Genomic DNA, 12,196 nt, shown 5'->3' on the forward strand with positions numbered 1-12,196 from the left:
CCACGTCCCAGTGCAGCTCTGCCTTTACACCAAGGACACAATAGCAACACACGGATCCCACCTACTGCTATTGCATCATGTGTCACCTTACCTGTTCCTTCTCTTTTGGGCACCAAGAAGCCCCAGCAGCACTGAAAATGCACCAGGTCTCCCAGCAAAAATTAATTTGGCACAGCGGTCCCACCATGGCTTGGGCTCAGCCAAATGAACCATGGAGCTGCCAAAAGAAAACAGAGTGGGGGTATGGGAGCAATGTTCCACCAGAAAAGCTTGCTGGGACTCCAGACGAGGTCCATATAGACAGGAACAGGAGATGAGGGTGGGGGAAAAACCCATCAGTCATGTTTTTACAACAGTAAATTCCCTTCAGTATCTAAAGAACCAAGAAATTATCTCAGCTCTCGTGTCGTGGCTTAGGTTTCATCTCAGCTGGCAACTACATAGCTACGTGCTCATTCCCCCAGCAGTGGGGTCAGACAGAGAGTTGGAAGAGTAAAAGTGACAAAAAGATAAAGGCACTTCAATGGGCTAAGCAAAAGCTGTGGACAGAAGCGAAACAAAATGAGGAATTAATTCACCAGTTCCCATGGGCAAGCAGGTGTGCAGCCATCCCCAGGAGAGCAGGGCTCCATGCAAGCTGAAGAACATTAATAGAAAGAAGCACTGAAATGCTGAAATGGTGCTTTAGGAGCACAGAAACTCGGGAGAAGCAATACCAAAGACCATCAAATGTGTCTTTGAAGGGGAGGGTGTGTGAGAAACTCCTTCATGAGGTTTTTGGAGGGAAGTACTAAAGAGGTGCAAGATCTCACCGTGCAGAGAAAAGAGGAAAAGGAATAGGGAAGTGGTCATAGATAGGGTTTTTCCCCTAATTTTTTTAAACAGAAAGCAATGTCAGCAGATTATATTTCTATCCCCTGGCTCAGGTCCCCTGTTACTTGCCACTGAAGCATCCTGGATTCCTCATGATCCATGCCAGCCCACTCTTGCACGCCTCTGTCTTGCTGCACCACAGCAGGTTACATTTCATCTGCCCAAAATATTCAGCTATCAGAGATGCCAAGGTTTCTGGCAGTCAACTGCAATTTCCCCCCAATTGCCTGACCTTCAGGTTTGTTTGTAATAGCAAAATCACAAGTGATTAATTCTTGATGAATTTATATTTGTTCATGAAAACAGAGACAGATTGGCTGGAGGTTGTGTCCTGAATCAGCTGAGCTAAAATCATCTGAACCAACAGGTCTATTTTCCTTCAGTCCTGGATGTTTTCCCCTGCCACGTAAATTCATGAAATGCTGATGCTACACTCTCCCTAAAGAAGAGCTTTCATAAGCATTTTTTGATTTGGAAAAACAACATTTTATTGGAATTAGTGTATATTCCCCATGCAGTGGGAATCACACCAGCATGGGGAATTTCCAGTTTGTTGAGTGGTATTAGTTAAATGCTTGATGTTTCCCAAGAATGTTTTCCACTTGAAAAGACAATTAATTTGTATCTGTTGTTCACATCTCTGAGTGTTTGCTTTGCACAACAGCAAAACATCTGCATTGCTCCAGGCCAAACAAATATGAATTACCAAAAGAATTGTAATTTACCCATTTATACAATTGCTGTCAACGGTTTGACAGCTGAAAAAGTTCCCTGCTTTTTAATTATTCCTGTAGTCAGTCTTTCCCAGCTGACTAATTGCTCCATAAATTATGGTTTTTCCATGAAGGTTCACACTGCATGGAAAAGAGGGCGCACCGAATAGAGCTTGATTAGCCAAAAGGTAATAGCCAAGTGTTCCCCACGAGGACAATCAAATGAACTAAGTCAAAACGTGTCTTTTTTTCATCACTGATTGTACAAATATACCTTGACTCTGTGTGTGAACATAGAAAATCTGGGGCAGAATGTCCAATAAATACTAAAATCACATAGAACTGCTTGTGATGCTTTGAAATGTGCAGCTACTGTGGCTTCACAAATCAAATCTAAATTTAAATTGAAAAACAAACCTGCTCAGAGCAATGCTCTATATTTTTGCTTAGTATCTGGATGAGTTTTTAAGTCTAGGCTTAATCTGTGGGAAAATGCTGCAGTTTAAACATACCCCTTACAGCTGATTTGATATATGAAATCTATAAGAATATTAGGCTATCACCATATAAGAAATAAAAACTTCTTCCTGAATTGATGTAATTAAATTCCAGCCTTCTGTCAGGAAAAAATGCAGACAGTAATTGTTCCTCCTCTATTAATTCTGCATTAATACTGGTACAAATGTTTTGGGAATATTACAAGCTGCTTTGCTGCCCACATTTCAAGAAAGTGAAAAAGTAGAAGACTGAGAAGAACAATCTGGGATTTGTTAAAGTATTACAAAAATTCTGCAGAGAGTCTTGAGGAGCTTGCATTTAAATACAGTGAGGCAGCAAGGGCACAATGATCGTAGGTCTCCAGATACTCCTGGGAAGGAAAACAAGTGCAAGTACAGCTTTCTGCAACCTAGCAGGGAGGCACAAGAAATCCAGGGACCTTTCTATGAACTCAGATGGCTTCAGAGCAGAAATGAGGTGCACACAGCTCCTCTACAGGAATCCTGTAGCTTCTAATATTAAAAATACAACAATTTTATTCCATCTCTTCTCTTCATGAATGGCTTTAGGCTATTTAGCCTTACTTTTAGCCTGCTCTTTGCCACAACTCAAACCCAGTTTTCTCAGTAAGTGTGATCATGGCCACACAGCTCTGCTGACCCGAACTGGGGAAGTTTTGGTTCTGCTGGGAGAACATCTTATTTTTGATGGCTCCAGGGAAGGTGGGGGAAAAGCTCCCCATGATAAGGGATATTACAAGCCCCATAAAGCAGGACTGTCCAGTGGCCATTACAAGAGTTTCTCTGGTAGAGGTCCCAGATGCTGGGAACCATCCCAGCACTGGGTGCTGAGAACACTGAGGAGGCTACAGCGTAGGTGTTAAAAAACCATTAAATTCATTTACCTCTTGGGCAGGCAGCAAATCAAAAACTCAAGGAGGGTGTGAACTATGCTGCTGAGGGAAGGAGAACACTGACCTGTTCTGGGAAGCCTCTACAAAGAATCTGGCCTTCCAGTGAGAAAATTTAATTGATTTGGCTCCTCAAACAGAGCCAAAATACTGACAGCCCCTCCACCTCAGGTGACGCCAGTAAAAACATTTGTCCTCAGAATCACGGCTTCCCAAGATGAGGTGTGAGACCCTTTCTGTGACCCTGGAATAATTACTGAGTGAAATGACTGACATGGGCTTTGCAGGGCAGCAGCCTTGCTGGAAGCAGCAGAAACCCCCCCACAACCAGGTGAGCATTTTGCTCTCAGCTGCTGAGGCATCACATCCAGCTCAACACTGGGGAAGGTGCCCTGTAAGCCTCTCAGGAAATTTTATCCCAGCATTGGCCAATGGCTTGGACAAAGCAATAATGTAATTTTCCTCCACTGGGTAATTGTCTCTTTAGAAAGACATAAGTAAGAATAATTCTAATAAAGTTTGTGGGACGATTGCAAAGAATGCAGTCTTACCCTTGGGAAATTGTTCAAGCTCTCTTAAAATATTAAGGGAGAGTACAAAGTATATAAAATTTAGAGAGAGTAAAGAGCCCAAGTTCTTACCTAGTCAGTTAATTCTGAAAAATGGGTTAGATTCATAAACTGGTTGAATCATAGCTCCCAAGACAGAGCATCTATAAGATATTTTTTACAAGTAAAAATTGTTTCCAAGTCATCCTGCCACTACAGTTATAAAAGAGAAACATTTCTACAAGCTTCCTTGTTGATCTACAGTCCCATATTTTGTACACAGCCTCCTGCTTATTAGATTTCTGATTTAATTGAAATGTATTAATTTATTTTTCAGTATTACCTGACGACACAGACAGGCAGGATTTACAGCATTGAGCATTCAGAAATCCCCAAAGGAGAGAAATCCAGGTCGTCTGCTATTTACAGATACAGCAAAGAAACCCAAGAACTATAAAATGACCTGTAAAACTTTCTTTGCAGATTTCTGAGACAGAATAATATAGTCCTTCACTAAATCCAAAACTCCCTCTGTGCAGGGGGTGCAGAAGGAGTCAGGAAGGCTGGGACCACAAAGGGTGATGTAGTGTGCAGGCTGAGAGAGGCAGATTTTGCTACCAGCACTGGGAAAAGGGAAGATGCAACTTCCCTGTGGAACAAATTGTGAGGCTGGAAAAATGTCACTTGGCATAACTATGGCAACTATTTATTAATTGCTGTAAGGAGCAAAAAGGGTGTCCTGACTTCGTACATCTCAGCAAAACAATGACAGTGGAAATGGTGCAGGTCTGCTGGAGAAAATCCTACACCTGAATTTCAGGATGACAGTCAGGGACTGCCTTACTTCTCCTCAGACTTCTGTCCAAACAGCACACAGTGAAGAAGAGATTCAAGCACCTGTGTGGGAGGCTGTCTTATCACACAAGATAAAATGCAAATGGGTCTGGAAATGAAACCGAATCCTCTCCATCTCAGGTCTTGAGGCAGAAGAAGAAGTGAAGAATAAGGGGGGGCATGGGTGGAGGGGGGTGGGCAGGAAGAAGAGAGATGAATGTCAAGACTTTAAAGACTGTAAAACTTTATCCTCTTGAAAGTTGTCTCTTGGCTACAGAACAGCACATGTGGAGGTAGGGTGTGTAACCAGTAGCATCCACCCCTGTTTGTTAGAAACTAAGAACTTGGTGCTTGTCTGATCCTACCAGTCCATGGCAGGGGTAGAGATGATCTTTAAAGATCCCTTTCCACCCAGCCCATTCCATGATTCTCTTTGCCTGTGCTTACCACACATGTACAACACGAGGAGGACACTAAATACCTTCCTGTTCACAGAAAGCCAACAAAACAAGCCCTGGGATCCCTGACTGCTTTCAGAGGGCCCCTGAATCACATTTAGAGCCACTCTACTGGCTCTGTCACAAGGCCACTGTCACATATTTAGAACCACTTTTAGGGGGGAGAGTAGAAGACATGCTTCAGAAAGCTGTTGCTATGTGAATTCTGTTCCACAGCTTCTGTGAGAGAGAGAAAATTTCAGTCTCACAGAGTAACCTTGCAATAGCCAAAAGTAACTGAAAGCAAGTTGGATCTGGGGGTAATTTTGATTTCACTCATCTATATTGAGGCAACACCAAAAGAAGGCTTATACCATTGTTTTCTCTCCTTCTGCCAGCCCAATACAACCAAGGAAAAAAATCACAAAGGCTAAGTTGCCCTTTTAAAGAAGGAAACCCTGCCACTCACACACGTGCATTTTAGGACTCCTGCAGAACAAAGGCAGGTTGCTCCAATTTTCTGTGCCTACCACAGTCCCATGCAAGGTGATTTGTACTGGCAGAAGATGCTGGTGTTGGCAAATGCCCCCTTCAAAACTCTGCTTGCCCTGGCAAAGATCTCCACTGCTCTGCTGTGGGAACAGGGTGGCTGACACATGCTGAGAGCCGTGACAGGGCTTGCCACCTTGGAACAAAATCTGGACACTTTGCATCCAGTCTGCACTCTAAACAGGTGAAAAGAAATAAATAAAAGTACCTGGCTGAGCACAGCAGCCATGTTTGGCTTCAGATCAGCAAAACTCATCCCATGTCCAGCATGGGAGGGCAGCATTTCCTCAGGAGCATCAGAAATCCAGCTACAGATAGCCTGCAGGTGAAGAGATGTGGAGATAGATTATTTTTCTGCTAGTAGCCATTTAACTTCATTAGAGGCAGCAGCTACTTTAGGAAGGAGGCAAATTGCAATTTTGGTCACAAATAAACCATCCTAGTAGTGTCCACAGCTGGACAGTCATGGCATGTGAACAGAACAGCAGTGGACAGACTCAGCATCTCGGCTGCCTTTGGACCAGCACTCCAGGGCTGCTATCCTGGCATTTTAACAGAAGAGAGAGGGAAAAAATGTTACAAATATGAGCTGCATCTGAAGTAGACAAAAAAGGAAAAAATAGCAAACCAAAAAATAAGGAGTGGTATCTACATAAAAGATGAGCTGCAAAGTGTCCAACTAAATCAAATAGAGATAAAGACAGATTATCTTGGCTTCACAGCAGTGTAACTTTAAGAGAGAAAATGAGTGCAGAGAGTTTTCAGCTTTTCTTTCACTTTCTTAAAAGTTTGATTAAATCAGGCAAAATGATGCACTTCTGTGGATTTCCCCCTGATTTTCTCATGGAAATAGAATATTCTGCTACATGTTTTACTCTGTTTTGAGAAAAATAATTTCAGAGGAACTCAAATTTATGTGTTGTTTTCAACAGTTTGACATTTCCAAGCCAGTCACTAGGAAATAATTCCTGGCACAAAAGCTTCTCTGTCTTTGAGCCAGTCCCAAGCTGCAGTTCCTGTCCTATCTTGTCCTGGAGCAGGACCTTTAAAAGCTGTTAAAATCTCTTGTTTTCTCACACAGGTAAGGCAGGGGGACATGAATAAGCTCTGTCTCACCTCAAACAGAATGAATCCGGGTGCTGTTCTTCATGCCCAGCCTTTGTGTCTGAGGGGGAAGAGCAGGAAGCACTGAAGGATCTCTCCACCTTGTCGCTAATTTCCCTGGAGCTGCCAATGGGCTGATGTGCCCAGGGGCAAGGGGGCTGAGCCTGCTGCAGTGCACCCAGCTCTCAGCAAGGCATCTTTCTGCATTTTGTCAGCTTGAACTCTTCTATTGAGAGACCTGCCAAAATTGGGGTGACCTAATTGTGGCCTTCCAGTACCTGAAGGGAACCTAGAGGAAAGATGGAGAGAGTAGTTCCAGGGTCTGGAGCGACAGGACAAGGGGAATGGCTTCAAAATGAGAGCAGGTTTAGATTGGATATTAGGAGGAAATTTTTCCTTGTAAGGGTGTTGAGGCCCTGGCACAGGGTGCCCAGAGAAGCTGTGGAAACCCCATCCCTGGAAGTGTTCAAGGCCAGGCTGGATGGGGCTCTGAGTGACCCGGTCTGGTAGAGGGTGTCAGGGGGTAGGAACAAGATTGATCTTTTATGTCCCTTCCAACCCAACCCATTCTGTGATCATATGATATACCAAAGACCATAGTAGCAATGGGTTTTTTGATTTGAGGTAGAAGATATAAAGAAATATTCTTCATCTTTCCTAAAGTGAAAGCCTACAAGCCATGAGAAGCCCATGCTTGGGAGTCTGGGTTCCCACCTGTGCAAATCCTGAGTCAGCCCTCATGGCTGATAATTGTGATACACTCCACATCTTATCATGGGGATGTCAAAAGTCAATCTTAGAAACGAAAAATGAGAAAACTCCAACCGATCTATTGCTTCTTCCTCCCACCCAGACCCAAAACTACTTCACTTCATTTTATAAATGGCCCTGTTCATAAGTCCAGACCCAGAAGACTACGAGAGCTTTGCAGATGCCTTTGGTTCACTTTTGTCTACCATAGCTAGTGACAAAAAGTTTCTTGAGATTTGCAAAGCTAAAGGTATTACCCATTTCCAAAACCTTATTTGAACAAATGGACCCGGACACTACACCTATACCAATAAATTATGCCCAGTGATTCCTTTGAGTCAGTCTTGCCCACATCCATCTAAACCTCTGCCCACAAGAGCCTGGCACACAAAGTACTTTTAGGAATGGTCCCTGGATTATCCTAATTTCTAAGCTGTGCCTGGAAAACATCTGGGAGACCCCCAGGTGACACAGGCATGGGAAGCATGCTGACAGCTTCCCATGTAAGTGGTTGTGTTCCTGTGCAGAGCACACTGGATGCAGCCAGAGAGTCTCGGGCAGTGACAAACCCTGGATCATAACTCATCCTCGCTTCTCCAGCACGGCAATCCACAGAGGACAGCCCAAACCACCAGGAGTGTTACACCACACTCAGACCATCTCCTCCTGCTGATGTGAATGTTCTTACTGCTGCCAGCAGGTCATTATGAGACACAAACCAGCCTCAGAGGTGATTAGACAAAAAGCTGCTTTGTGCACAGGCACCCGTGTCAAGAGCTGTGAATGATGGTTCCATTAAACACTTCCATGGATTTGCCCTCCCAGGCCCCCGTGTTTGCTGGTTAACCTGCCTCCCACAGAACAGGAAAGCTCTGCAAGGGTTATTTACTTCTTTCAGGAAATCAAAACAACAAGTCCTCTCCAGAGCCAGCCGTAATTTTTGCTAAGTTTGCAAGGATCAATTTGGGCAAGTTTAAGAGCCTGTCCAAGAGCAGCTCTGGTCTTAAAAAGTGTAAAGCAGACAGCTGCTGAAAACCAGGACCCAGAAATGCCACGGGCTGAATTTGGGGACTCCCAGATTTTAGCTGAACTACCACTGGTAGCATTTGAAAATCCAGACTGTAATCTTCCGTTGTCATAACAAAAAGCCAAGCTGAGATATTTAGCATTCAGATTCTCACACCTGAAAAAGGAGATGTCCACAGAGCATCAGTAACTTCCAGCTCTAAACTCTCCTAAGGATTTCTATTTCAGATGTGCTTCTCTGATGCTGCTCTGGTAGCACTTGACTACAATTTTATTTCCTCTTGAAGTCTCTCTTTGAATGGGTGAATATACATGAAGCTTTTATGAACAATGATCCGAGCCTGACAGGAATTTTAAAGGCTTGGAGGGATGTTGATAATTCCCAACAAGTTTAACAGAAATGTATACCACTAGCAAGATTTTTTGATATTTATTTCTGGGCAGTTTTATTTCTGCTCTTCTCAAGTCAAACTGAAATAGAGTTTCTAATTCCTTCTCCTTGAGATTTTTAGTGAACTGAGCTTGAACTCATCTTACATTTTTATTAATGCTGTGTAATTTTTCTGGAAATACTGCTACTCTTCCCTTTAAATTCAGATCATCTGCCCACAAGTTTTTTTAACACAGAATTAAACTTTTCCCCTTACACATCCATCTGAAATCACAAAAGTCTGGTTCATATTCTGTTTCATTAATCGCATGGCAAAAGACTTACGAACTATTGAAAATGAATTAAAATATGAACACATTCCTTGTAATCATATTATATTTTGAGACAGACTTCAATAATCATTTCTTAATGAGAAGCAGAAGGGAAATTTTTTTCTGGCAAGTTATGAAATAGTAAACACCCTGCTCTGTAATCAAACTGGCAAAAGTGGAACCTATTCCTTCATGTGAGGAACATTTCCACCAACATAGTTGGTCCTATATTAGTACATTAGGAAAAACATATATGCATGTCCACATATAGCAGGCAGGTTTGAGAAGATCTTTTGTAAAAGAGGATAAACAGAAAACAAAAAGAAGAGAAACATGGATCTAAAGATCTTGCCTGAGCCGTTTCCCTCCTGGCAGAGCACTGCTGATGCAATGTCCACACAAGGCTCTTGCTCTGTGGAATGGACCAGTGACACAAACCTGCCCAAGCAAGCCCCATCACTGGTTACTCAGTTATTCAACAACTGAAAAAGAAACTACTACCTAGTTTGAACTTGAACCAAATAGTGAGTATTCAAATCCAGAAAACCAGCCAGCTGAGACAGAAAAAAAAAAAAAAATACACAAGTCAAACAGTTTTAGTTACTAGACTTGCAGAACTCTTTTCTATTTACACCCCTCTGACTCAATTCCCTGTAGTGCAGATACCTTCCCAAACTTTGCCTATTAATCAAATTTATCCCACTATCAATTTTACACTGGATCCTGGTGGAAAACAAGGAAAAAAAAGCCTACAGGATGCTAAGTAGCATCAGCAATGACCAGCAAGGATATAGAAGTCATTGTCCCTCTCAGTGTTTGTCAGGCCATGCCTGGAATATCATGTCCAGTTTTGGATCCCACTAGACAAAAATGATGTGGACAGTCTGGAGAGGGTCCAGAGCAGGGCACAAAGATGATCAAAGGCTTTGGAAAGCTGCTCCATAAGGAAAGGCTGAGAGAAATGGATTTCTACAGCCTTGAGAGAAGATGCTTAGGGGAGACCTTAGGACCACATTCCAGTATTTAAAGGATGGCTACAAAGAAGGTGGAAACTCTCCTTTTACAAGGAGTCACATGGAAAAGATGAGGGGCAATGAGGACAAGTTACATGTGTGGAGATTCCCATTAGCCACAAGAGGAACTTTTTCACAGTTAGGTCAGTCAGCTGTTGCAGTTGTGTCCCCAGGGACATGGTGGATTCATCAACACTGAATATGTACAAGATTCCTCAGGACAAAGGGGCTGGGCCATCCTGTCTAGGCCGTGCTTTTTCCAAAAAGACTGGACCAGATGATCTTTGACAGGTCACAGACATTGTTTGTGATACCAAACAACAATCCCACCCTGCTCCACAGGCTTATGTTGCTATCAGTAAACCCTCAACATGGCCAGCCTGTGCCAGATATTTGTGGAAGAGTTTGCATTATATTTGTTTCCATTTTCTAGGTACATCTGTTCTGAGCCCTGCCTGGTGCCAGCAGCATTTGCAGAATTAAGCCATAGGGATCTATGAACTCAGAACTGCACATGATTTTATAAAAATTAAGTTTCATACCAGGCTTAGGCAGCAGGTAGCACCCATCTGAGTTATGGATGGATACCAGTATTTGTCAGAAGGATGATGTTGGCATCATCTTCAAACACACATTTTCAGTAGTATTTGTTTTCTGTACTCCTTTTCCTTTTGAATTTTTTTGTTGTTGTTGTTGCCAGACAGGAATCTCTTCTTTTTACACTGAATAAATAGTTATTTATGCCTCTTTTATATTCAATGCGATTATCATGAGCTTTCTAGAGTTCAGACCATCAAAGTATGCACAGATGAAAAAGCATTTGCTTCCTCTGGGCTACATTTGTGGATTTTTCCCCTACAGCATCTACCTCAATCTGTCAAGGGTCTTTAATGTGGAGTGACAGCTGTAGCAATGCTTCTAGGGATCTGAGTGGGAACAAGTCTGGGGCTTAGAGGATCTCTCTCAGACTGGGGGAGTGGGCAGGGAACACCACAAACAGCAGGGCCCTTAGGGGAAGTAGAAGCCTGAGGACTACAAAAGGAGCAAAAGGTAGGAGATGAAATGGAAGAAAAGAAGAAGAAATTCAGAGTACTCAAAAAACTGGGAAAGGTGATAATTCTGAGAGGGCTTGGCCAGAGGGGGTGGGAACTGAAAGGGATCTGGAAGGCAAATGGAAACCAGCCCTCACCCATCATGACCCAATCCCACAGAAACATGAAGGAAGATGCTCCAACTTCCCATTTTCAGCCACCCACCCACTGTCCCACCAGCTGAGGACACACATACCCTCAACACTGCCTGGTTGTCCTCCTCCGTGTCAGTCAGAACATGTGTACTTGGAAAAGCCAACAGTGAGGCTATTGAACAGCCCCAGTGAAGAAACAGCAGCAGTCTCACCATGTAATTTGTTGCCAAGCTAGCAGGGATCAAAGGAAGTACTCACAGTTTGAAGAATCATGGTTTGAAGAATCATCATTTCAGTTGGAAGGACCTTTAAAGGCCATTCAGCCCAATCCCAACACCAGATGTTGACAGCAGAGGTAAGACTGACACTGAAGAAGGCTTCAAGGGTCTGCAGCTCTTTACTGTCCTTCAGCCCAGCCTTTTATCCCCTGATGCTGATGCACTGCACCTGTGAGCCCTCTGCTCCCTGTGGGGTTGGTCAGTGCCCCTGGGCACTCCAGGGCTCCTTCCCTTCAGTGCTCTCACCTGTCCTGCACAGCTGGAGCCAGCCAGGGATCAGGCTGGGCCACAGCCCACTGTAATCACCTCCAACCCTGTGCCTACAAGATGTAGCATTCCAGATGCTGGTTCAATCACTCAGTTACACAGGAAAATTCCCTGCCTCAGCCTCCTGGCCACACCACATGGTCACTGGCCATGGCAAGGCTGCATTATTGGCTCGATGCCCACTTTGCTGCCCTCCCAAGCCCTCTTGACACAGGCACTGTCCCTCATAAACACCCTTGCCATTTTCCTATTGGACATGAGCTCTGAGGGCACCTGATAACAATTATCCATCCCGACAGCTGATAATTCCAAGAGCTAAACCACAAGTGACAGGCCACGTGCCATCTAAGCCCAAAGTGTCATGCCACTTAATGGACCTAAGGCCACCGTGCTGTCACTCACAATCTCCTTTTGCTGTCATGTTTTTGTCACACTTTCCCCATCCCCAGACGTGTCAGGTGTGCCACCAAAGCTGGTTTCTCTCACTTAGCATTTGTTAGCATCAGCT

At 43.7% G+C, this 12,196-nt stretch overlaps 1 protein-coding gene across 1 annotated transcript in view; it reads right to left on the bottom strand.

Annotated features, from left to right (window-relative positions):
• PRR5 (proline rich 5) overlaps window positions 1-155 on the bottom strand; it is a 91,607-nt gene extending 91,452 nt beyond the window's left edge. Inside the window, exon 1 of the mRNA XM_077783209.1 lies at window positions 92-155. The gene's annotated coding sequence lies outside the window, so the exon portion shown is untranslated. The remainder of the gene's footprint in view (window positions 1-91) is intronic.
• Between the last annotated feature and the right edge of the window lie 12,041 nt (window positions 156-12,196).

This window comes from Lonchura striata, chromosome 5, assembly GCF_046129695.1.
Source record: "Lonchura striata isolate bLonStr1 chromosome 5, bLonStr1.mat, whole genome shotgun sequence".
Lineage (NCBI taxonomy): Eukaryota > Metazoa > Chordata > Aves > Passeriformes > Estrildidae > Lonchura > Lonchura striata.